Raw genomic sequence first — 26,401 nt, 5'->3', positions numbered from 1 at the left:
CAGGGACAGATGACAGACCTGCCTCTTGCTGGCATGTCCCCACCCTGAGAGATACATGCACACTGCTGTGGTTGCCGCCTGGAGTGGCTGGTGGGAAGTCTGGTCCATCTGTCACACTCAGGGTCAGCAGTGTTCTTCTCACATCTGAGCAGCCCACGACCCAGAACAGCAGTGAATAACTTTGCCACCAGTTGAACTGAGCCAGACCCTACTCCCTGCCCCATTTCTGCTTGCCTAAGATAAAGGAAACAATTATAAAGTAGTAGTAATCTGCGGCCTCACAACTGCAGTATTTCACAACTGCATAGAAAGTTAATTGCTGCATTTTTCAAGGCTGGATTTTCTACTTGGATTGAAAACAGTGACCCAGATGATTACATTTCTCTATGATGTGGGGACTGGGGACGGGGCGAGGGGCAGCCTGCCTTTCCCCCAGCCTTGTTCTGGCACCTAGTGCCTCAGCCACACCAAGCTATACACAGCTAGTGAACACACAAAGCTAGGTGGCAGCCCCGTGACACCCTCCCTCTTCCTGGAATGCCTCCCCTCCCCCCACCTGTCAGTCTCCTCATCTTTCAGCCGCATCTGTGATGCTTTTCCTGGTACCTGACTCCCCCTTCTCCTACCACTAGCTTAGACCTGACAATTGCTGCTTAGGCTTTCACCCTCCCTGCTTATTGCTTTATGATAGTACCCACAATTCATTTCACTTCTTTTTTTTAAATAACATTATGTTAGTTTCAGGTACTCATATACAACATACTGACTTGATATTTGTATATATTGCAGAATGATCGCCACCGGAAGTCTAGTTAACATCACCATATGTGGTTTCAATTTTATTTTCTCGTGATGAGAACTTTAAGATCTACTCTCTTAGCAACTTTCAAATATACAGTACAGCATTGTTACCCAGTCACCATGCTGTACATTTCATTTTGCATCTTGTTTGTATGTCCAGTGAGTACCATACCTCAGTCACTCTGTGTCTGCACAGCTGATAGTGACCCAGGCAGGCCCCGTGGGCTAGACAGAACGCATGGCATTGCTGGTGCTGTGATGATATTTTTGGTCCAGTCCAGTGACAGTCTGTGAAAGGCCCTCTACATGCAGCACTGAGTAAGACGTGGGCCAGCTCTCAGGTACCTTCTAACCTGGAGGAGGAGTAGAGGCACTTGTTCTAAAGGGTACTGTCCTTCTGCCTGATCTCCATGTGCTAGAGGTGGCTGGGGCCCATGAGAAGTGTCCCAGGAAGAGTGGCATCAGTGCCACTTGAGGTTGTCCCAGTCCCCTCTGGTCCTATGGAGGCCCAAGCAAAGACCTATGTCTTCTCTCAGAACACAGGACTCTGTGCTTTCTGGCACTCTTTCCACTCAAAGCTAGGAGCTGGGCTTCCTGGTTCTTGTCCCAGATACTGGGTACCATGGAGAGACAGGTACCAGATTGCACAGCACCTCTGGGTGGCAAGGGGTTGTCCTGGAGAAGGTTACGGGGAAAGGCGTGTATGTGCCCCACCATCTAACTGAACCTGTTGGACCATCAGTCTCTCTCCTTACCCTCAGTCGTCTTTCGTTACGTTCTTCAATGTTGGGAGATTAACAAACATTGGAGAAACCATAGAATATTATATATTTCTCCTTCCTATCTGCCCACCTCTCTCGTGAAGAAGGTTCTACTTTTATGAGAAAAATTGGGAACAATTGGTCATAGAAACTGGTTATTCGTAATAATCAGATCTGAAACCTCACAAACACTCCTGCAAGGTGTGTGTTGTTAATCCCCATTTTACAAATGATAAAATTGAGACTTGGAGGTTAAATGACTTGCCCAAGGTCACACATAGCAGAACTAAGACCAAGTCCAGCTCTGTCTTACTCCAAAGCCCTGTTCTCATGCCCACCTCATCGTCCATGAGAAGCAAGTATCACCCACCTCTGTAATCCAAGTATCGCCAGCATCCAGAGCACCTGGTGAAAGGGTTCCCATCCTTCCTGATCTCGACCAGCTCCTACCCAGGGTTACTCCCCCCAGAGCTTGTACCTTTTCCCAAGAAGGCTCAGATTTTCCTTCTTAGATCCAGACTGGGGTGACTCATTTCCTGCACTCGTGTCCTGAGGGTTTCACCTCCCCTCTATCAGTGGAGATTAATGTCCCTACCCTGGCTTCTTCTCAGGGGGTAGGAAGTGAGGTCAAGTATCTGAAAGCGTTTGAAAATGCAGACTGAACTCTCCTGCTGCAGACATGTCCTGCAGTCCGTTCTTCCTCCTGTCTTTGCTCCTGTGTGAGGCTGAGGCCCACTGCTGAGTGTTCCCTCCAGGTCACCCATCCAGCAGATCACCAAGCACATGGCCAGTCTCAAGGCGGACGTGGGAGTCAGTAGCACCTCTCTGCCTCCAGTCGGGGAGCGGGGAGCGAGCACCAGTGCCCGTCCCCACGCCGGGGAGGACGAGGTGGCCCCAGCTCGTGCAGCCCCGCAGGCAGCAGGCAGTTTCTCCTGGCAGTTCCCCTCAGCACTGCAGCCGTCTCCCATGGGAGCGTCACTCTGGCCGCCCCTGCCAGGATCCCCAGCGGCCTGCCTTTGCCAGGGCTTATTAGAGATTGGCACCCTTCTTTGGTGGGCTGGCAGGGAAGCAGAAAGCTGCTTTTGTCCGCTCTGGAGAAAGACGGAGAAGAGGGAATCACAAGCACCTGGGCTGGGTGGCCTCCTGGGTCCGGGAGCAGTGACACGTCCCCCCACACCGAGCTGGCTGGTGCTTTCAGGCCTCCGCCTGGCGGAGGTCCTCTGCCCACACCGGGTGCCCGCATTTCATTGGCAGTTCAGTCCACCGACTTCTCCGGATGCCTCCCGCCCCATCGGGTGGCGAGCGCCCTGAACTAGGGAGGCCGTCGGGTTCAGGAGGCTACGTGAGGATAGAACAGTGAGCTGCTGACTGGGCTTCTTCCAAGAACTCTTGTCAGGGCTCAGCCTGGCTTGTGCTTCGTTTTGGCTACAGTGGGGTGGTGCCCCGTGGGTGGGAAGTCGAGTCCTGTTCTTGACTGGGATCTATTCCTTTGGGATAACGCCACATTAAATGAACTTACCTGGGTGGGTTTAATCGTATATTCAAGCCTTTAAAAACCTTGCTAACCAAATCGTGCCAGGCCAATGGCTCACAAGAGCCACTGAGTAACGTGCCCTAGAGAGGGATCCAGCCTCCTGGCCCCAAGGGGAGAAAGGACCGTGATGTCATCTTCCCTGGGGCACACACTGAGGCAGAGCAAGGTCTCCGGAGGAGGAACAGGAGGAGGAAATCATTAGACTCATTTCCTTCTTTTCCTGGTGAATCCTCTGCTCCTTTTCTTGGGCCAGAAGCTCTCTCTCCTGGCCAGCTCTCCATGCCTGGCCCTGTAAAACTTTCTTCCTTCCTTCCTTTGTAAAACTCATACCACTGCCCTCTGATCGTCCCACCAGAACCGATAGGCAGTGGCTTTTGTCCCCTCCCAGCTCACCCCTGACCTGGTTTTGTTTTTATTTCTTCCCTGAAACAGTCTGTTCAAGGTCTCCCCCTGAGCCAGAGATTGGCTCACAGAAGCCTCCCTGTCCTCTGAGCTGTAGGGGAGAGGGGGGAGAGGGCAGTTCTGGGAAGTCTGATGGAGGCTTAACCTAGAACTTCAGTTATAAGCAGGCAGCGGGCCCAGGTTGGGGTGATCCAGCACCAGGAATAGCGTGGCCTCCCTGGGGCTCTGCAGACCAGCTGCCCCAGTAAGAAGCACCTTTCAGAGGCCCTTAGGCACACAGTCCTGGTGGGGGGGTGGTGCATACACGGTGCCAGTTTCTCTTCCCTCCTGAACTTGGCAGCCTTCTAGTATTTGGGAAAGGAGAGGGCAGAGGGATTCTGGGAATGGCCCTTAGAGACAGGCATCCAGAGGATGGGTGGGCCAGATCATCGCTCATGGGCCTGTGGGGACAGTTCTGGTCAGGGACGGGCAAGACAAAAGGAGCCTAAGGTGGGCAAACACTACTGGATAATGAAAATGGGTTTTGCCTGAGACCTTCGGGCCAGAGGAAGATGGGCCGTGGGTCCCAGAGCTCTGGGTCCCAGAATGCCTTTGTGTGGTGGTGACAGCCCCTTGATTGGGGTCATTATGACAATGGCAAAGCTGCCAGGGATCAGGGGAAGGACCTGCTCTGCGTACAGTCCCAGGCCGGGGGCTCCGGAGCCCCCACATGCTGGGCTTCAGCTCCTTGGCCAAGCTGGGCCTTGATGAAATGCTCTGCAGCTGCAGCACTGCAAGGCCTGGCTCTCCTTTAGGAGTCTGGGAAATTGAAGGGCCAAGACGAGCTCTCCCCAAGGTGAGTCTGTGGTTATATCCTACACAGCAGCGAAGGCAGAGCAAGTAACTACCCACCTCGGGGAGACCAGATTTCTGGCTTTTGCACAGGATTCACTGCTTGGATCTAAAAGGGAGACAACTTCTCCCACTCGCTTAGTAGAAGAAAACCTTTCTCTCGGTTCAGAGGGAGGAGAAAGTGATAAGGGCCTGAATGGCTTCTGGTCCTTATCTTCAGCTGCAAACACTCTAGCTTCTCCTCCAAGTCATGGGATAGGAATTCAAGGGGAAAGAAGAAACTGGCTCTGTGTGTGCGTGTGTGTGTGTGTGTGTGTGTGGTTTGAGGGACGTACATTTTCCTCTGCTTTGTCCCAAACGTCCTGAGATTAGAAGCTGGTAACGAATGGGCCTTATCTCCCAAGTGTTCTGGACCAGGGCTGGAGGGGTGTGGCTCCTGTAACTTTGTTCTCTGTCACATGGCTAAGGGACACCTGCCATCAGGGACACCTGAGGTACGGGGACAATCAGCACGTACTGATCTGGATGGATCGGGAATGATCTTGTTTGTGCACTTGGTCTCCTCATGACAAGGATGGAGTATCAGTTGCGTGAGGGCAGGGCCCTCTTCTGCCTCGTTCAGCTGCCTCTGCAGTGGCCTCACAGTACCTGGCGTGTCGCAAAGGCTCAGTCAGTATTGAAGGAATGAATGAATGCATGCATGCTTTTTCTTTGCTTGTCATGTCACTAAACCTCTCCAGTTTCATCTTCTGTTGGTTCCGTACCAGACTTGTCACGTGATCAGCATCTCCTCGGTGCCGCCTGAATCTGACCCTGACCCTAAACTAGTCAGGCTAGACCAGCCTTGCAGGGGGAGGATGGTGGGCCCCTGCTGTTCCATTTCACGTCTGTCCACTCCCTGGGCGGGTGCCACGCCGGGGCCTCTGGAGTGGATCCTTCCTCTGAGCCCAGGTCAAGTCCCCTCCTCCGCGATGCTTTACTCAGCTCTCCTCACCTGCCGACCCTTCCCCATCTCCCATTTCTCTCAAAGCATTTCCTTTGCATATACTAGATATTTAGTATTCCTTACATTTTGAGTGTGCCAATCTTGTCTGCTCGCCAAAGAAAAAGTTTCTTGAAGGCAAGGGCCATGTTTTATATTATGCTCTGTCCCTCCAGCGTGTGTTATGGGCACTAGGTGCTCAATAAACACGTGATGGCTCCGATTGTATGAAATCTGATCACAATCTTTTGAGTGTGTATTGTGGTTTACAGTTTATGAAACTGAAGGGACAGCCTGAAATTTCCCATAGGACAGCTTGCTTAATTGTCGGCCCTCTGTGCTGGAGGATAAAGCTATTTTATAGATGGGCTAACCGGTTTGTAACTGTTTTTTAACTCATAGCACTTCTGACACCAAATTTGTGGGTGTTTTCCTCACACCAGCCAGTTCTCCAGTTGTCTGCGGACACCAACTGGGTGTCCTACAGCTCAGCTCGGCCCTGACACTAACTATCTGGGGTCAGTGCAGACCCCGCAGGTGAAGGGCTCAGCCCCACAGACTGCCCCCACTCCAGATGCCAATGGGAAGTCCAGGCCTCCGGGACTTCCGACCGACCGGCCGTAAATTGGAGGTTCCCCTGAGCCCCGCCCAGTTTAGATGATTAGCTAGAACTGCTCGGAGAACCCAGAAAAGTGCTTTACTTGCTATTACAGTTTATTATAAAGGATGCCGATGCACAGCCAGATGAAGAGGGACAGAGGGCGAGGTCTGGACGCGTCCTGAGTGAGGAGTTTCTGTCCCCATGGGGTTGGCGTGCCACCCTCCCAGCACAGGGATGCATTCACCAACCCAGAGGCTCTCTAACGCAGTCCTTCGGAATTTTATGGCGTTTCCATTGTGTAGGCAAAATTGATTAAATCTTTGGCTGTGGTGATTAATCTCTAGCCCTGCCCCCCTCCACTCCCCAAAGGTGGGGGTTGAGAGTGCCAGTCCTCCATCACAAGGTTTGTTCCTCTGTCAGCCAGCCCCCATCCTGCATCTGTGGGCCCACCAGGAGTCACCTCATTAGTACCAAGTCAGGTGTGGTTGAAAGGGGCTTATTATGAAGAACAAAAGACACCCCCGGCTCCTCTACCTCCCAGGAGATTACAAGGGTTTTAGGCGCTCTGTGCCAGGAACCTGGGACAAAGGCCAAATTGCATATTTCTTATATATCACAGTGTCACACAGGTGCAGAGAAGTAGTGATCCCCAAGGTCATACGACCAGATGGTGGCAGGCCAGAATGTGAACCTGAGATTTCTGACTCTAGGGCTTTGCCCTTTCCGTGGTATCACAGTGGCCTGGGTTCCACGGCAGCAGATGGGGCCCATGGCCCCACCTCTGCTTCATCAAGGCTTCTGCTGCCCTCTGTGGGGGGAAGATCCTGCTGGACCTCACCTGACCAGCACCCCACCATCCCCTGCCCCCTGCTTTCCCCTTTATCCTTCCAAAGCTCCAGCTCCTGGGGTGTTGACATAGGACAACAGCTGCTTGAAAAAGCACTGAGGGTGGGGAGTGTGGAGGAGCTCAGGAAGTGGTGCTGGGGGTGGGGGGCAGCAGGGGGGCCTGGAAAGCCCCATTTTCCTTATCTGTGAAATGAAGAGAATCCTGCCCTTCCTATGGGTCAAGGTTGCTGCTAGTAGCTAATGAGAATGTCTATTAAAGTACTTGATGAGTTGCAGAGAGCCGTAAGAATATCGTTAAATATAATTATAGTATGCAAGTTACAGCTCAGTGAAACTGTCGTTTGGAATAATACCTGCCTCCCAAGTATTGGGGGGATGACCTGGGTGGTGCCTGTCCAGGGCCTGGCACTTGACAGACACTTACAGCTATTATTAGTCATTGTTTTTATAACTATTTATTATAAGACATGACCTCTTCCTTCAGACGGGGGCGGGGCGGTGGCACTGGGAAGGTGTCCTGGCTTAGGTACCCGTGGGGCTGGGACTGAGAAGATGGGAAAGGCAGTGTGTCACCTGGGGCTTTCATGATTCATTTCCACCTCGCTCCAAACCCAGTTTTCCGTAAGGTCTGAAGTTCTCAGCTGGGGTGCTCCTTCCTCCCTGGGGAATTTTCAGCCACCTGACTTCTCACCACTGAGAAACTCTTACATTCAAATGAGCACTCCTCCTGCTCCTGGTGAGCAGAAAAGTGAGTCTGGGCAGGTCAGAACCTGCTCAGTAGGTGACAGGCCGTTGTCAGAGGGTCCTGGCAGGCCACCCTGCTCCTCTCCCTGCCTGGGCAAAGGTCACAGTGAGTCTGTGAACCTCTGATCATTCCTGCAGAATTCTGAAACCACCCAGGGGCAGTTTCTGCTCCCCTCAGCTGGGGACTCGGCGGGCTCCCACCGCCAATGGGCAGCATGACTGTGACGAGGAAGGGCTGACAGGACAAGGGACAGACAGGCGGACAAGGGACAGACAGGCGTGGATGTGACTGTGACCCAGCTGGAAGGGGAGGAGGCCCTGCAGGTGATCAAAGGCCTGGGAGTGGCCGGGGCCAGCTTCATGGTTGCTGATGGTTGCAAGGAGTCGTCCTCTGAGGTTGGCAGGCAGGGAAGAGGGTGTTAACTGCGTAGTAACCCAGACCTGCCGACAGACCTGAAATCTACCCACAGGCGGTTCCTGGGAAGCAGGACGGTGTCTGAGGCCCAGCGCAGCACCGTGGCCCACCAGACAGAATAGAGTACCTTTCAGCTTTGAGACTGTGGCTGAGCTATTTATCCTGCGTTTCTGTTTCCTTCCTGACAAAGCCACGGCCACCACACGTGCCTTACAAAGTTCCTGATGCTTAGGTGGGATAATGACAAGCACTTTATGCGCTGGCTGGCACACAGGGACAAGCCCCCACAAACGGTGTCAGTGGTCTGGACTCGTTGCCGTGTGGCTATGGTCATGAGGATGAAAACCAGCGTTAGTGGATGCCCAGGACCCCATCTCTGGCCCAGGTTGAGTGCCCGATTCCCAAAGCAGAGGGTGAAAGGTCAGATCAAGGAGATACAAAGGTACATTTTCAAGGGGTCAAGGATAGGGAGGGGAAGCAACAGCACCCATAGGCAAGGTCACGTCCTGTCTGGGTTGCTGTTTACTTTCTTCCTTCCAGAAACTGAAGCTCTTTGCCACTGAATTCCCTCCCCATCTCCTCGGCTCATGGACTCGGCATTTCGGTGATCAGTTTACCTAGAGAACCAAGTTTTCACATGGAGCGAGTCCCCACAGTGCCTTCCTCTGTGTGTGTCTAGCAGAGCAGCAGTAAAGGCCGGCCAGGAATACTGAAGGTCACACATCAATTCTGAAAAACTGAAGCAGCCCACGTTAAGCCAGGCACCCAACAAGGGCAGCTGAGGCACCCAGGGAGGAGCAAGTGTGGGAAGCCATTACTACCACTAGGCTTGAAGGGGTCGAGCGAGGAAATAGTGTTTACTCCAGACTCCAGAGAGTTGACAGTATGGAGGCAGGGACTGTCATAGTGGCAGGACGCAACCCCAGCCAGAACTGTGGCACCAGAGCCGGTAGAGCGTGGGGAAGATATATCCCACGTTCTGTCTCTCTCCCCGCACTCCTGTCTCCCATCCGTGCCTCCCATTGGCTGAACCTTGGGAAGCCAGCCAGCAAGAGAGCACAGGTGCCTCTGTCCACAGAGGGAACCTTCCCTGGACTCGAAGTGGAAATGGGGGATGCACGGAGGCGAGCAGAGAGGAACCAGCCAGGAATCCTGTCATCAAGGCTCAACCCTGGTGGGAATGTTGACTCAGCAGGTGTGACACGTCATCGGGGTTCAAGAGCCATCGGGGTATGAGAGCCGGGGCCTTCTAAGGGTCAGGACAGCTGCTGCTTTGGGGGGAGGGTCTACTTCCAAATTGAAATTAGTCACCAGTTTCAAATTTGGTTGTCTCGGGCAATTAGGAAAGATGATGAAGTGAAAGGCACACAGAGTGAAAAGGAAGAAGGAAAAGTCTCTTTATTTGTAGCTGACGTGATGTGTAGGGAAACCTAAGGAATCTACTAAAAATCTATTAGAACTAATAAATGAATTTAACAAAGTTGCAGGACACAAGATCAATATACAAAAATCAGTTGTATTTCTGTGCTGTAGTAGCGAGCAAACTGACAATGAAGAAAACGATTGCATTTACAATGGCATCAAAAAGAATAAAATACTTAGGAATAAATTTAGCAAAGAAAGTGTAAAAGGTATGCTCTGACAACTATAAAACATCATTGTAAAAAATTAATGAAGACCTGACTAAGTGGACTCCCAATGTTTGTGAATCAGAGGACATAATATTGTTAAAATGGCAATACTCCCCAAATTGTTCTACAGATTCAAAGCAATCCCTAACACAATCCCAGCTGCCTTCAGTTGCAGAAATTGACAAGATGATTCTGAAATTTACATGGAAATGCAAGGGTACCAGAACAGCCAAAAGAATCTTGAAAAAGGAACACAGTTGGAGGACTCACACTTCCCGATATCAGAACTTAATGCAAAGCTAGGTAATCGGGACAGCAGGGTACTGTCGTAGAGACCTGTCAGCGGACCAGAACTGAGAGTCTAGAAGAAACCCTCACATTCGCAGTCAATTGATTCTTGACAAGGGTGCCGAGACAGTTTGATGGGGGAAACAATAGCCTTTTCAACAAAGGGTGCCCGAACAACTGGGTGTCCACATGCAAAAGAATGAAGTTGGGTACCAGAGCAGCTACGGCCACATCTGGATCCAACGCCCCGCGCCACAGACACCCATTCACCTGCCGTGAACTCCCAGTTCCTTTTCGTTCTAAATCCAATACGGCAACTCTCAGGGATCAGCTGGTTGTGAATGTTCTTAGGAAAGAACAAAGCCCCAGAATAAGATTACAGTCTTGGGGTTGGTGCTGTTGGCATGGCCTGTGCCATCAGTGTCTTAATGAAGGACGTGGCAGATGAACTTGCTGCTGTGGATGTCATGGAAGACAAATTGAAGGGAGAGATGATGGATCTCCAACATGGCAGCTTTTCCTTAGAACTCCAAAGGTCTCTGGCAAGGATTAGAATGTGACTGCAAACTCCCCGAGCTGGTTATTATCACAGATAGCAACAAGAGGGAGAGAGTCATCTTAATTTGGGCCAGTGTGATGTAAATGTCTTTGCATTCATCATTCCTAATGTCATAAAATGCAGCCCCAACTGCAAATTGCTTATTGTTTCCACTCCAGTGGATATCTTGACCTATGTGGCTTGGAAGATAACCGCTTTCCCAAAAACTGGGTTATTGGAAGTGGTTGCAATATGGATTGAGCCTCGGAAAGGCTGGGAGTTCACCTATGCAGCTGTGAGGAGCGGTCCTTGGGGAGCATGCAGACTGGTGTGCCTGTGTGGAGTGGAGTGAATGTTGCTGGTGTCTCCCTGAAGAGTCTGCACCCTGATTTAGGCACTGATGCTGGTAAGGAACAGTGGGAAAATGGTCACAGACAGTGCTTATGAGGTGATCAAACTGAAAGTCTACACATCCTGGGCCATTGGACTGTCTGCGGCAGATTAGGCAGAAAGTATGATGCAGCATCTTAGGCAGGTGCATCCAATTTCCACCATGATTAAGGGTCTCTGTGGAATGAAAGATGACGTCTTCCTTAGCATTCCTTGCACCTTGGGACAGAATGGAATCTCAGATGTTGTGAAGGTGAATGACACCTGAGGAAGAGGCCCATTTGAAGAAGAGCACAGGTACACTTTGGGGGATCCAAAAAGAGCTGCAGTTGGAAAGTCTTCTAATGTCGTACCACTTCACTGTCTAGGGTCCAACAGGATTTTAGTTGGAGGTTGTGTATATTGTCTGTTCATCTGACTTGTGACTAAAGTAGTACTCTTCAGGCAGCCTCGGAAAACACCAGTTTCCTAAAGTTAGAAATAGGAATGGTTCATAAAACCCTGCAGTTATATCCTGGTGCAGGATGGTGCTTATCTCGTCCTAAACTGGTTAGTGTGGACTAGTTCCACCCCCACAGAGGCACCACCGCTGCCAGTGTTGCACACGCTACAGCTGCCCTTCAAACTAGCTGTGCGTTTACTGCGCGTTATGTAACTTCTGGTTCCTTTACTCTCCGTGCCTAAGCCAGCTTTTTTTTCTCAGTCTCACATTCCGGGATCCAATGTCTAAATGCAAAATTGCATGTCTTGTGCATAACTATTCTAAAGGATCTTATTTTATATACTATATGTATCAGAGTATATTGGAATATAATGTAAAAAGAAAAGTACATATCAATAATGCAGCCAACTATCCAAGTGTCATGCCAACTAAAACACCAAATAAACCTTAAAGAGGGGGAAAAAAAAAAAGGGAAGTTGGATCCAACCTCTCATCACAGGTAAAAATCAAAATGGATCAAAGACTTGAACTTAAGAGCTAAAACTAAAACTTTCAGAAGAAAACATAGTCATAAATCTTTGTCATGTTGGTTAGGCAGGTGGTTTCTTAAATACGACAGCAAAAAACACAAGCAATAAAATTAAATAGATAAATTGGACTTCATCAACACGAAAAACTTTTGTGCAGCAATGGAAAGTGAAAAGGCAACCCAAAGAATGGGAGAAAAATTTTGCAAATCATATATTTGATAGGGAACTTGTATCTAGAATATGGAAAGAACACTTACAAGTCAACAATCAAAAGACGGGCAATCCAATCTGGGGTCTGAACAGACATTTCTCCAAAGAAGATATAGATGGTCAGTAGGCACATGAAAACATGTTCAATGTCATTAGCCATCAGGGAATTAGGAATCAAAACTACAGGGAGATCCCTCTCCATACTCACTAGGATGGCCAAGCACAGTGTTGGGGAGTGGGACCCAGACTTGAAGACCCAATAAAAATGCTTAACTTAAAGTGTTGTCTAGGATGCGGAGGAATTGGAACCCTCACACACAACTGGGGGACATATAGTGAAGCAGCTGCTTTGGCAAACAGTCTGGCCGTTCCTCAGACAGTTAAACAGAGTTATATGATCCAGCAATTCCACTCCTAAGAAAATACACAAGAGAAATGAAAACACATGTCCACCCGAAGATGTGTACACAAGTGTTCATAGCAGCATTGCTCAGAATAGCCAAAAAGGAGTGTCGGTGTAAGAAGCGTCCAAACCTGTAGAGAACATTTTTATAAGAGTTTATTGAGCCAAACGGACGACTTGTTGCCAGGGAGCAAGATCTCAAATGCTCCTGAGAATCAAATTTGCAGCTGCTTTTGTGCATTTGACATTAAGGAGGGGAGGTAAGGAAGATTGGGGAAAGCAAGGTGGGGATAGGATTACGGGACAGTTAATAAGATTGTGCGCTCTCTTGAGGGTGAATACCCCCTTTGATGGGTATCACCTCAGGTTTTTCCAGTGAGTGTTAACCTGGATGCACAACAGAAACAAGGGACGGGCAGCTTAAGGCCGAGATAAACCTTTCACAAGGAAGTTGTGTGCCTGGGGCGCGACTACCCAGGGACCTGCCCAGGTAGGAATGTATGACCAGATCACCCCTTAGGTCACTTTCCATAGAAGCCCTTTTTTGTCCACATTGCCTAGGGCTGAGGGAGTTGGGGGTGGGGGGTGGGAGGGCTGCTGGCTAAGAGGGATGGGTGTGCTCTGTGATTGATTGTGGTGATGGTTGCACAACTCTGGGTAAACTGAAAGCCATTGAGTTGTACTTTAAATGTGTGAACTGGATGGTATGTGATTGTGTCTTAGTGAAGCTGTTTAAAAAAATCACAAACACCTGGCCCCCAGGGGCAGTAACCCGGTGAGCTAAACGACTACCTTAAGGAGAAACCCGCCCTGATTCCCTGGCTGGACAGAGGTCTGCTTGCCACTGAGCCCCCTAAGCCTCTATTTCTGGGGCTCAGAGCATGGGAAGAGCCCAGCTCAGGGAGAAAAATGTCATTCCAACCCAGTCGTATTATGGTTCCTTTAAACATTTCTGGAGCCCTCCTGCAAACCAGGCACCGAGCCGGTACCCGTGTGGAAAACAAGGACCCTGGAGTTGGACGGGCTTGGTGATTCTCGAGTTGGCTGCTCCTTGTGGGTCCTCCTGAGCCTTAGTTTTCTCATCAGTAAAGTGAGGGTTGATCCCCGTGGGACTGTGGTGAGAAGTGAGCGAACTGGAAGGTGCCTGGAATATAGCAGGCAGTGCTCCTGGAGCAAGTTCAAAGATGAGCTCAATCTGCCCCCAAGGAGCTCCAGGTCCAGCCTTCACCCAGCACTCGCTAACCAGGGTGCCCTGAGAAGCCAGCGGGAAAAGGACACCCAAGGCCTGGCTGGCTCTGGGGCTCGGGTGGGGAACCAGGGACGGCTTCCTGATGGAGGGGCTTTGAAGCCGGGCAGGATCCCCTTTTCATGTATTGTGTGTTATTCGTTTTTTGAATAATCCAGTACATGATACAAATTCAAAAGGGTAGACATTGAAAGATAAACCTTTTCCACACGTCTCTTCCCCAAGACAGCCACTGGGACCTCATGGAATCTCATTTTAGAAATATTCTATGCATCGGAGCGTCCTCCCAGTGGGGCGGATTTTGACATCTTGCACCTGGTGACCCATGGGGACCAGGAGGCTCCTGCTAAGAAGTGGGTTGAAGGAGTACGCCCTGCCCCCCCCTCAGGTGTCATTCATGCTGCTTTCCTGTCAGGCTGTCACGTCCAGCCAGAGACATTTCCACTCTGGGTCCCCTCAATAGGAGTGCTGGTTCCATTTTCCTTCAGGTCGCCTGAGCAAAGTGTGCCCACGAAGTGGTTCTTGGGAGCCCCTTGCCTCACCCTGCGCCCTCTCTCCTGGGATCCCCTCTGCCTTCCCCAGGCTGCAGCTCCTGTTGTCTTTCTGGCCACTTTGCGGCCTTGTTTTGGTGGAACTCGACCACAGCGAGGTCAGTTGTTGCTGCCTTGTCTTTATTTTACCTTCATACATAATTGATAGTTTGGCTGCATAGAGAGTTTGAGGTTGGAAATAATTTTTTCCTTACCATTTTGAAAGATTGCTTTGTGCTTTTCTAGCTTCCCAAGCTGCTGTTGAGGAATCTGAAACCTTGACTTCTGATTCTTCGTGTGCCCCCCCGGGTCTCCTTTCTGAAGTTTCAGCACATGCCTGGCGTGGGTCTGCCTTCATTCGTCTCGCGGGCTCAGTGCGGCTTTCCACGTGGAAACATGTCCTCCTGGCCTGGGATATTCCCGAATGATTTCATTTCTTCCTCTGTGTTTTCCCCAGTTCTCTCTTTCTGAGACTCCTCTTATCTCTTGGGTCTCTTGGACCGGCCCTGTAATGCTCTTCCCTTTCCTTGCCTGTTTTCCTTTCGTTTCAGTTTCTAGGAGATTTCCTTTATTTTTCAACCCATCTATTGATTTTTGTTTGTTTGTTTGCTTCTCCTGTTATATATTTAATTTCCAAGAGACTTTTTTACTCTCCAAATGGTTCTTTAAAAATATATGTGTACCATCCTGTTGTTTCATTGATGGACGCTTTCCTTATTTCTCTGAGGATAAATGCCCTGTTTAAGTTTTCTGCTCCTTGCATAAGCTGTTTTCTCCAGATTGCTCTTTTCTGCTGTTTTCCGTTGGTCTCTATCTTTGAAGGAATCTTTCCTGGGCTGCAGGGTTACTAGTCCGGGCTAAAAGCTGCCTGGGAATCAGGTTTCTGAGTGTCACAGCCGGTGATGTGTGATGTGCGTGCTATTTCTTGGGACATGTCAATGTCAATACCCTGAGGTCTTCCCTCTGGGGCTGGGCCCGGCCTGGGAGGAGGGGAAGGGCTGGCTGTGGTGTTCTGGGAGCTGCAGGGGCAAAGGGACAGGCTGTGAAGGCTCAAACTCCCTTCCCTGTTTTTCTGTTTGTTTGTTTGTTTCTTTTAGCGGGGGAAGGGGAACAGGACTTTATTGGGGAACAGTGTGTATTTCCAGGACTTTTTATTGTGGAACAGTGTGTTTTTCCCAGGACCCATCAGCTCCATCCAAGTGAAGTTGTTACCCTTTCACTCTTGGTTGTGGAGGGCGCAGCTCAACTCCAAGTCCAGTCGCCGTTGTTGGTTGCAGGGGGCGCAGCCCACCATCCCATGCGGGAGTCGAACCAGCAACCTGTGGTTGAGAGCACGCGCTCCAACCAACTGAGGCATCCGGGAGCTCAGCTGAAGCTCGTTGTCTTCATTCTAGTTGCGGGTGGTGCAGCTCACTGGCCCATGTGGGAATCGAACCCGCAGCCCTGTTGCCCAGAGCTCACGCTCTAACCAACTGAGCCACCCGTCCGCCCCCTCCCCTGTTTTTGACAAGATAGCCAGGCCCTCCGTGTGCCTTTGATCTGCCAGTGCAGAGACCCAGGCTTCCCTTCTCTAGGATACACCTCTCTTCTCCGGAGAGGCCGGGAGAGGGGTCGTCTCCAGTGGTACCGCAGGAGGTAAGGAAACAGCTCTAGGGATCTGACTGCTTCTCAAAACCCAGGAGCTGGTTCTTCCCCATCCTGGGGGACCTGGAGCCAAAGTTTCCAGCCTTTTGCAGATTCTGTGGTGGAAACGGGTGGGTCATTTTCCCCATTGTCATTTAGGGGCCATAAGGTCGGCTCACCTGAGCTGCCCTCCACCTCCCACAGTTCTGTTGCTGTGGTCTGTCCTGGTCGCTCTGTCCTTGGTGGGGGTGGGGGGTGGCAGTTATAGTTTTGTTTTTTAATCTCTTTACTGAAGTTTTGATGGGACTTCAGAAGGGAGAGAAATAAGATGCATAACCCAGACACAAGCAGGCTTTGCACGGTGGCAGTGGAGAAGGGTACCAGGTGGGGGTGTCTGGGTGGAGGGGCTACTCCGAGGGAGCTGGGAAGGCGCTTGGACTATTTGGGAACAAGGAGGAGGCAGTTTGGCTGGAGTTACAGGATCCAGGAGGCTGAGGGGTGGTGGGAAATAAGGCTCAAAAGGTAGGTTGGACTAATGATGGGAGAAGGCCCGAGGAAGCGACTCTTACCTGTGGGCAATGGGGCGGGATAGAGGGCTCTTAAGATGAGAGTGACCCTCTCTTCTGCCTGTATTTTGGGATGCTGACTGTCACTAGTGTATAGTGTATAGTGTCACCTGATGGTGGTGCTTGGTGAGGGTTAGGTTTTTGCACTCGTTCAAGTAGTAAGAGGGCATGAACTAGGGTGGATAAGTAGAAATGAAAGGAGGGAGGACACAAGAGGCAGAAGTGGGTGGTGGGAGAGAGGGAAGAGCTGAAGGTGACCCCCAAACGGAAGTCCTAGTTCCTAGAGATGATGGTGAGGAAGACAGGAAGAGGTTTTGTTTGGGGGGGTGTGTTGTTTGGGCGGGGGCAGGAAATGGGGTCAGGAGGGGGGGTAAGTTCTGTTACAGAATAGACATTTGACATGTACATCCAACGACCACAATTTAAAATCTCCACACTTCAACCCGCAAATGCCTCTGTTGGTTAAGAAAGAAAGGGAGGGGCGGCTGGATGGCTCAGTTGGTTAGAGCATGAACTCTCAACAACAAGGTTGCCGGTTCAATTATGGGATAGTGGGCTGCACCCCGAAACGGCAACTGGACTTGGAGCTGAGCTGCGCCCTCCACAACTAGATTGAAGGACAACTACTTGGAGCTGATGGGCCCTGGAGAAACACACTGTTCCCCAATATTCCCCAATAAGATTGATAAAAAAAAAAAAAGAAAGAAAGAATGGGAGAGGGAGGGAGAGAAAAAGTGTCAGGCCTAGGAACAAGGAAATCAGTGCCTTAAAAACAAAAGAATAATTTTCACGTTGTTAAGTGAGATTCGCAAAAGGATTTTGATTTTGATCTTCTCACAGGTTAATTAGTGTTGCAGGATGTCGTGTGAACTAACTACCTTAAGACGTGGAGAGAGGGCCTCATTCATTTCTTCCTTAGCTCATCCTCATGTTTTGGCCAAATTAAGCACTCTGCTTCAGGCCCTTACAAAAGAAACAGAGGCCTCTTTATTTGCGTTCTGTAGCCAAAGTGGGAAATGGAGAAGGGATGCCACAGATCCAACCCTCCCTCACTGCCTGTCCCTGGGATGGCTCTTCAGCCATCTGGGTGGTTTTTCAGTGGTGGATGTCAAGGAGGTGGGGAAAAGACCCTGATTTCAGGGTTTGCCCATTTCTGTGGTATACATATGCCCACGGTGGCCAATTTCAAGCTACCAAAGCGAGTTGGCACGGAGGTGGAAAGAGGCCGAGTCAAGTGAGCCCGTGGGAGCAAGCTGTACGCCCTGGAGTGGGTGTGGGAAGTCCTCACTAACAGGACCCAGCTGGGTTGGGGGACCCTGGTTCTTCGGTTGGCTGGCAGCTCTGACCAAGGAGGCTATTTGGGTCATGTTGTGCTTCAAACTGGGGCTGTCCCGTGGTTCTCACGGCCCAGGCCCTGTCCATCAGAAGCAGGGCCAGTCCCCACTGTTCAGCCTTCCCACTGCTAATACTGACAGCTCACATCTGTAACAAAGGCTGGTTTTGTGCCAGGCACTGTTCTGAGCCCTTCGCAGTGCCTTAACTCATTTGATCTGTGTAATAGCTCTATGCGCAGTTACTGTTATCATCCCTGATTTTGTAGATTTTATCCAGATAAGCAACTTGCCCAGAGTCAGCGGGCTTTGTGGAGCCCTGATTTAAACCCAAGAAGTTGGACCCCTGGTGTGTTACCCACTGTGTTACCCCAGCGCTGTTATGTAAACATTTGGGAATTCTCTTCACATGTTTCTTTTCTTCTAAGATACAGTCAGGGCTTCAACACTGCTGGCGCGTTACGGTTGCCAGATAAAATACGGGATGCCTAGTTATTTAAATTTCAGATAAACCACAACTAATTTTATAGTATAAGTATGCCCCAAATATTGCATGGGATATACTTACACATTTTTTAAAATGCTGTTTCTCTGAAATTCAGTGTTGAACTGAACGGCTTGCATTTTAATTTGCTAAATCTGGCAGCCCTGGCTTGTTAGCTTTATCTTGGCTGAGAAGAGCGTCAGGAGCTTGGGAGGAGCTACAGTAATTGTCTTGCTGCTCACATCTCTCTTTCTGCCTGTTGTGCTGAGGGCTACAGATCTCTGGCCCGTGGTACATTTTAAAGTAAAACATACTTAACATTTAAACTCCAAACATCTAACTTTTGCATTTTTCCTCCAAAGAAGGAATATTAAAACATTTTATAGGAACGTGCGAAAATACAGGTAGAAAACTGCTTTGCTTCCCATTCTTCAAGGACAGATAATCACAACACAAATGTGAGAAATCTCATACAATCGGGCTCACATTTTGCTATTCTAGAAGAATCACTTGACTTAAACCAACTCATTCAGAAAACTCTCTAAGTTCTTTTAAAACTCCCTCCGAGGGAAATGCCACCGCTTTTTCTAATCTGTATCTTTTCCTGAGCTGACTGGCCAGACGTTTTCCTTCGCGTTTAATCTCCGCCGTCGTTGATGCAGCTTGAACTCATTATTCCTGCCTCTTGGAGCAGCTGTGGCTCACAAGGCGTCTTGATGTGAACAGGAAGACCTGCCATCTGCAGACATATCTTCCCTGGGCTGCTGCTTCTCCAGCTGTGTCTCCCGAACACGATGTCTGGGCTTCTCCACCTGGAGAGCCGCAGTGCAAAAGCCACTGGTTAGTTCAGGCCTCCGCCGAGTTGAGTGTAGCTGGGTCCCAACCAGCTACATCCGTGTAGCTGCCTGTGGTCAGCCGCTATGTAGCATATTGCACTTTGGGACTGTCCCAGAACATGTAGGCACTTTGGTCTCAGAAGAGGCACACAGTCTCCTTCCAGTTCAAGGTCAGTCTTTGACCTGACCTGGGGGCCTCCCTTCCCTGGCTTGTTCCGGCTCTTTTTCCTGCTCCCACCTCTACTTCTGCAACCCTTCCTCTCCCAGCTCTTTCCCCTTCCTCTTCCTATAACTTGCTAAACATTTTCTTGTGCAGGAAGATGTCTGTCACGTGTATAATGGAGAATGGACTCATATCTAGAATCATAATGACTTAGTACAATGCGGTAAGAAAAAGCCAACCAGCCCAGCAGAAAAACGGGCTCATGATATGAACAGGCAGTTCATAAAAGAGAAAACCTAAAATTATTTCCCCAATCATGAGAAAATATCCTACTTTACTAATAATCAGGGAAATGAAAATGAAGACAAGATACCATTTTATACCCAGGAGATTGACAAAAATCAGTCCGACAATAGAAGTGCTGGCAAAGATACAGGGAAATAGAAATTTGATTGTCATTCTGGTGGCTGCAGAAATTACTAGGACAACTACTCTGGGGAGGTATATGGCAGGATTGACACGTGCAGCGAACCTCCTGTTTGATGCAGCAATGCCAACTCTAGGTATAGACCCAGAGAAATTCTTGCATACTTTGTATGTGGGATCGAAGTTATTCGTTTTTAACATTTTAATTGACTCTTCATCATGATTTTTTTAAACATACATAAAAATGGAATAAATAGTACAATGAAGTCCGTGTACCTTTTGCCCTAACCCTAACCTATAGGTCCCTCATTTGGCCTTGGATAAACTGTGTGTATATAATATTATACAGCCACTAAAATTAATGAGCTAGATCGACTTATATCATTGTGGACAGATTCCAAACATTAGGTGAAAAAAATGTGTTAAAAAATGATAGTATCTCATTTACGGAAAAATGAAAACACGTATGTGGTTCTGAGTACCTGTATGTCCAAGCAATGTGGGGATTGGAAGCCCCCGGGAATTCGAAGAGCCACAAGAGAAACGGCAACTGTTTGCTGTGTGTGCTTTTCCTCTTGTTCAATTTAACTGTTATTTTTTCAAAACAATACACGTGGACACTTCAGAAAGCCAAATTGTGCCACGAGGCTTATAAAAGACTCCTCGGTCCCCTGTCCAGCCTGCCCTCCCTGACCGCCGCCCCAGAGACACCCCTCACCACCTTTGACTCCTGGCTGCTTCCCCTCATGTTTCCAGATAGCACTGACTCAGTTTATTGACTTTCTTGTCTGGAAGATTTAGCTGGCTTTTGCCGCACCGCCACCCCACCGGCCCCCAAATGTGTACCCACTTTCCCTAGTCCTCTCAGCATGGTTACGTAACCATTTTTGTTAAAGCACATTTTTATCTTTTACATTATTAGAATCCAGTAAATACTCACATTTGAGAACACTGAGTGTTTACATGGTAACGTTTCCTTACATACTGTCTCAGTTACCAGGAGTTGCTGTTTACCTTACTCCTTCATCGTCAGACACATTGCAATTTGCTCTCTCCTCTCCTTTCTTTCAGACACTTCAGGCAGTCTAGGCTTTGTTTGTTTGTTTGTTTGTTAGTTTAAGCCCCCCCATCCCTCCCTTGGGAAACCCACACCCAGGGGAGCTTTCTGGCCTTTGTGTTGCCCGCTGGTTCTCTAGGCCACTGGTCAGCATGCACGGAGGGGCCTCCTTCACCATCACCCTGAGAATCCCCCTTGCTCTTCTGTGCTGCCTCCTGGATCCAGAATCTTCCTCAGTCTTAGTTCATTTCCTATTGTTTGTGACTGTCCATCCCCCAGAAGCTTCCCAGGCAAACGGACATGTGGGTGGTAAACTTTCCTTGGCCGGGCATTCTGCAATATCTTTATTTTGCCCCCACACTCGATTGATAGTCTAACTGGGTAGAAAACTCTAGGTTGGAGAATATTTTCCCTCAGAAGTAGCTTCTGGCTCAGTGCCACTGTTGAAGACTGTTGTGACCACCTTCTTCTCGTTCTCTTCAGAAATGTAGTCGCCTATATGGTGGCCCCTAAAGATACCAGATCCTTGTCCCTGGGACCTGTAAGTGTCACCTTATAAGGAAAAAGGGCCTGTGCAGATGTGATGAAATTAGGGTCTTTTTTTTTTTTTTTAAGATTTTTTTGGGGAACGGGAACAGGACTTTATTGGGGAACATTGTGTACTTCTAGGACTTTTTCCAAGTCAAGTTGTCCTTTTAGTCTTAGTTGTGGAGGGTGCAGTTCAGCTCCAGGTTCAGTTGCTGTTGTTAGTTGCAGGGGGCGCAGCCCACCATCCCTTGCAGGAGTCGAACCGGCAACATGGGCCCACTGGCCCATGTGGGAATCGAACCGGCAACCTTCAGTGTTAGGAGCACGGAGCTCCAACCGCCTGAGCCACTGGGTCGGCCCGAAGTTAAGGGTCTTGACATGGAGAGACGTTCTTGCGTTATCTGGGGGGCCCTAAATGTCATTACTCGTGTCCGCAGCAGACAGGGACAGGAGATCAGACATCCATTGCAGAGAAGGCCATGTGACGACACAGGGAGAGACTGGGGTGATGCGGCCACAAGCCGAGGTGGTCCGGTGGCCACCAGACGTGAAGGAGGCGAGGAAGGACGTTCCCTAGAGCCTCTGGAGGAAGCACAGCCCTGCCAGTTCCTTGCTTTCGGCCCAGTGAAACATGACTTCAAAACTAAAAGAGAATAGATTTCTGTGGTGTTTTACGCCACCAAGTCTGGTAATTTGTTACGGTAGCCCCAGGAAGGTAATACAGGAAGCTAGTGGGATCCCACTTGATCCCAGTTCCAGCTGGGACTTTGGGCGTCATGCTGGAATCTCAGCCCTCCCAACCTGAAGTGTTTGTCCTTCAGCTCCAGGAGGCATTCAGGATAATTCTCCTCTGCTGGGCCCCAGGCTCCCTGAACTCAGTCTTATTTCCTTACCTTTTCTCCTGTCTGCCATATGTCAGTCTTTTTGTTATGCTTTCTGGGTGATGTCCTCAACTGTCTTCTAATTCTGTTTATTATGTTTAAAAATGTCTGCAACTCTATTTTTAACTTCCTAGAGCTCTTTCTCCTTGCCTTTTTAAAATAGCTGCCGCCTCCCAACGCAATAGCTTCTCTTCTCTGGGGAGATTAATTATAGCTTTTTCTAAGTATCTGCTCTCAGTATTACTTTTCTTCTCAGAGTTCCCTTGTTTTCATTCCTAATTTGTTTTGGTGAAATTGTTGGCGATTTCCTCCAATAGCGGGTGATTTGGGACTGTCTATTCATACTGAAGACTGTGACCCAAAGTCAATCAGAAAGCATGGGCCCGGTGTCCTCCCCGCTGGGAGAGGAGACTGCAGGCTCCCATGAAATGTCAGTAGCCCCGGGACTTCAGTCTGGGCTGCTGCTTTCCTAGAGAGGGGGTCCTCACTGCCTGACCATCAGCCGGGGGACCGCTCTGTGGAAGCTGAGGGGTCTGCAGTCTCCCTGTCTGTCTGTAGAACTTCCATAAGTCCCTGTGCTCTTTCTGGTGGCTCTGCCTGGGCTGGGCCACATGGCCGGGGTGGGGTCTCGCCAAGGACTGAGCCTCTTCTGTAAGGTGCCAGCGCCTGGGGCTCAGGACAGTGCACCTGCCTCTGACACTTCCTAGCAGTGTGTCCTTGGGCGTGTGGCTCCCTCGGGCCTGCCTGAGTCAGGTCCTACAGCTGTAGACTTGGGAGTGCACCTGAACTTCCCGCAGGGGGTGTTGGGAGGATTCCGTGAGTGACAGCAGGGTACTTTGCAGGGGCCAGGGGTGTTTGCTGTTCCTGTCGTTCTGCTGGGGTTGGTGGGGTCCCGTGGCCAAGTGTGGGCGGGTGGGTCTGGGACGCTCAGTCTCTTAGGTTGTCACCTGACTTCTGTTTGCTGTCCCACCTTCTGAGGCACCGACCCACCAAGTTCTGCACTTTCCAGGAGCCCACAGTTCAAGTTCGCTTGCTCTGTGTCTCCCCTGCATATTCTCCACCCCATCATTGTCACATGCTATCCATTGTCCAATTTACTGACCTCTGTCATCTGCTGCCGTTGGCCGTCCCATAATTTGTCCTTGTGGGTTTGTGCTCTTAAAAAAAAGTTCTTTTACTGAAGTTTTAGTGGGATTTCTGAAGGGAGTAGAAATGAACCCCTGTGTTCGATCCATTACATTTCACCAGACCTAGTGCTTACCATAAAGCATGAAGCAGATATATCAACGTAGTGATATCAGTTTATTCTGGGTTCACGGTCTTGTGTTGCTAGATGCATTGTCTGTATTTTTCAGATGTTTCAGAGAGAGAGACAGAGAGAGAGACTAAGGCTGATCCAGTGCCCTCTCGCTCATTCTGCCTTTCTCCTCCTCTTACCCAAACACCTAAAAGTCCTTGTCCAAACTTTAGGGAGTTTGCAGTAGATGCTTCCTCACTTGCTTCCACTTTCACTTTTGTCTCCACCCACTGTGAGCCACCCAAGAGGCCACCAGTGGGCCCTCTGCTGTGAGCCCAGCAGCTGTTTTTTAATTCCTTTTTTGTTTTGTTTTTTATTCCTTATTAGAGTTCTGCTGTGTAGACACTCCTCATTCCTCAAAACTCTTGGCTCTCACGGCGACACTCCCACAGTCCGTGGACGGTCCCTGGGTGTCCCTCTGCTCATCCTGGTCGGTGGCTGTTTCCCGCTCTCTCCTCTGCCCGAGCAGGTGGAGGTGATTCCCTGGTCTCCCTCCTGCTCGGTGTGTCAGACTCACGGTCCAGCTGCCTGGTTGCCCTCCCCAGGTGCATAGCTTGCAGTTGCTTCACGCTCTTCAGTGGTAGAGCCGAGGTCTCCCGTGTTTTTCTACATCCGCTTCTGTGTTCTCTAACTTGGCACTCACCTCTTAACATAGGAGCCAAGAGTCCTCCTTACCTGTGGCCTCTTTGCCCTTCATCTAACGGGTGCTGGCGATATTACCTCGGTCGTGTTTCTTCCCTCGGGGCTCATTCTCTCTTACGTACATTAGAACGTCTTCTAGTCTTTCCTCCTCAAATCCAACTTCCTCACAACCGCCATAGTGGCCCCTCTAAATTGCAAATCACTTCCCCTGGCCTGGTTTCTGTGGTCCTATCCCCTGACATTGCGGGTACGGTCCACACCCCTTGCTGTGCATTGCGCGCCTGCCCTGAAGGCCAGGAGTCTGTCTGCCCCGGCTCACGCCCTGCCTCTGGCCTCAGTGGGCTTCACCAGGCTGCTGGCTCCTTTGCCTGTGCTCGAGCTGTTCCCCACCCGAGCTGCCTCCCTCCCGCCCTCTGCCCCGCTCCCCCTCTCCCCAGTGCCTTTCTTCAGGGGGCCTTCCTGCTGACTCCGCCAGCTCTCCGTGCAGCCACACTCGACGTTGGCAGTTCCTGCTCGTGTTTGCTGCTAGCCACTCGGGGTGCTTATCACAGCTCCAAGCAGCCCCACCAGCTCCGAAGGCCCCTCCGTAACCTGCCGCAGGGTGAGCACGTGGGGAGGGGGACATTTTTACCACCCTGAGCTCCACGCCTGATTTCAGGGTCTCTGTAGGTTCTGGTCGTTCGTGAGAACCCCGAGGCTGCCATAGCGAAGTCCCAAAGCAGGGTGGCTGACAGCAGATCTCATGTCTCATAGTCTGGAGGCCAGAAGTCCAAAGCCAAGGTGCTGGCAGGGCCACACTCCCTCTGACTTCTCTAGGGGAGGCTCCTTCCTTATCTCTTCTAGCTTCTGGTGTTTGCTAGCAATCCTTGACGTTCCTTGACTTGTAGATGCATTTCTCGGGCACATGGTCGCCGTCTCCCTGGGTGTCTTCAGGCCATCTTCCCTCTGTGCATCTGTCTGTTTATTATTCCCTTTTTATAAGGACCCCAAGCTTATTGGATTAGGGTCCACCCTAGTGACCTCATTTTCACTGATTACCTCTGTAAAGAGCCTATTTCCTACTAAGGTCCCATTCTGAGGTCCTGGGGGTGGGGCTTCCACGGGTATTTGGGGAACACAATTCAGTCCATACACTGGCAGGCACTTTCCTGCCACCTTGGAACTGGGGTGCACTGAGTGGGTGAGTGGGGAGCAGTCCTATGCGACCCTCCAGCTGGGCAGTGGGCCATGAAGGCCCCGGGGAGCTTCCGGACCACCCTGGGTTCGGATGTCTGTCTTCCTGCAAAGCGTTGTCCAGCCACGTTTAGAATTGAGTCTTTGGTATCTGTCACCCCACTCAGCCCCGAAATGCTTTCCTGAGTCCCGGGCTCAGTCTGCGAGTTGCTTTTGCTGATCTTGCCCTTGGACCTTCCTTGTAACACTTGGGGCTGTCCTGTATGTGCAACACTTGTGTGTTCCCCTAGCTTGCGTGCGCTGCTTCTCGGAGGGGCCGTTCCTTATTCATCTTTGTCTAGGCGCTCCGCTCCGTAAAGCTTGTGGACTCACACGACTCTGCATAATCCTTACGGGACCTGGAGTGTTTGTTCGTTCCCCAGACATTTAGTTCAGTGTCAGGCACTGCAGAGCGCTAGGGAGACATCGGGGGACAAAATAGACGGAGGATCCTGTCCTCAAAATCCTCACAGTGTCCCGCTAAGACGGGTTATGATGTTAAGTGCTCCTTCCCGAGCACACAGACATGATCTCCAGGAGCGCCCTCAGAAGCAGGAAGACAGTGGGCTGTGACAAGGACAGTGACGGCACCGTGCTGACGACACGTAGCTGCCCCAGGGAGGGTCCCCGTGCCAGCTGGGCAGGTGGGGCGGAAGGCCTTCCTGAGTCAGTTGGAAAGGAGGTGGAGAAATTAGGCAAGTGGCCCTCTGAACACAGCCCGGCCCGGACGCTCCGGTACCTGGGCAGCGTGTGCAGGTCGGCAGTAGCTCTCCTTTTGCACCAGGGGCAGCGTTCGCCCTGAAAGTCTTCCTGCCCTCAAATGAGGCTGGGACCCAGCAGCCACTGCCATGCCAGCCTGCCGCCCACTGTGTGTCCCTATGCTTCCCTGTCCCTCCCCTGCAGGCCCTGATCAGCCCTCACTGGTCTCCTCTCCCCACGCCTCCTCCGTTCCCCAGTCCACAAGTCCCCCGGCCCACGCAGTACCCGTTGTCCCAGGTGTTGCTGTTCCACCCTCTCCCCTCTACCTGCTCTTACAACCAGGGTTGCCGGGGTGACAAGGAGCCATGATGACATGACTCCGAATGATTCCGAATCACGCAGTCCGCTCAGGTGGGACCACTGTGCTGCACTGCCCAGGCCCGCGTGCTCTTTCCCCTCACGTCTCTTCCTGCCTCTACTTCCTTTCTTGTCTGTCACCTTCCCCACCCAGGAATCTCAGCCTCAGTCTGT

The 26,401-nt window shown here is 50.5% G+C and overlaps 1 protein-coding gene and 1 pseudogene across 18 annotated transcripts in view; both read left to right on the top strand.

Annotated features, from left to right (window-relative positions):
* The window catches only part of PC (pyruvate carboxylase), a 92,587-nt gene that overhangs the window by 36,662 nt on the left and 29,524 nt on the right, over positions 1–26,401 (top strand). Inside the window, exons 3-5 of one of the 18 annotated variants that reach the window (XM_074336750.2) lie at positions 23,645–23,862; positions 23,973–24,021; positions 24,447–24,560. The exons of 14 other annotated variants lie outside the window; for them this stretch is intronic. The gene's annotated coding sequence lies outside the window, so the exon portion shown is untranslated. Of the gene's footprint in view, positions 1–23,644; positions 24,561–26,401 lie in introns of all 18 variants that reach the window. 3 more of the 18 variants (XM_088789716.1, XM_074336749.2, XM_088789714.1) reach the window with 3 other exon arrangements.
* Positions 7,005–12,605, top strand: LOC148755988 (L-lactate dehydrogenase A chain pseudogene; annotated as a pseudogene).

Source organism: Rhinolophus sinicus, chromosome 14, assembly GCF_057876585.1.
Source record: "Rhinolophus sinicus isolate RSI-liver-muscle chromosome 14, RSI-T2T, whole genome shotgun sequence".
In the NCBI taxonomy this organism is placed as follows: domain Eukaryota; kingdom Metazoa; phylum Chordata; class Mammalia; order Chiroptera; family Rhinolophidae; genus Rhinolophus; species Rhinolophus sinicus.
The sequence above is the reverse complement of the archived record's forward strand: the minus strand, read 5'-3'. Positions and strand labels throughout refer to the sequence as shown.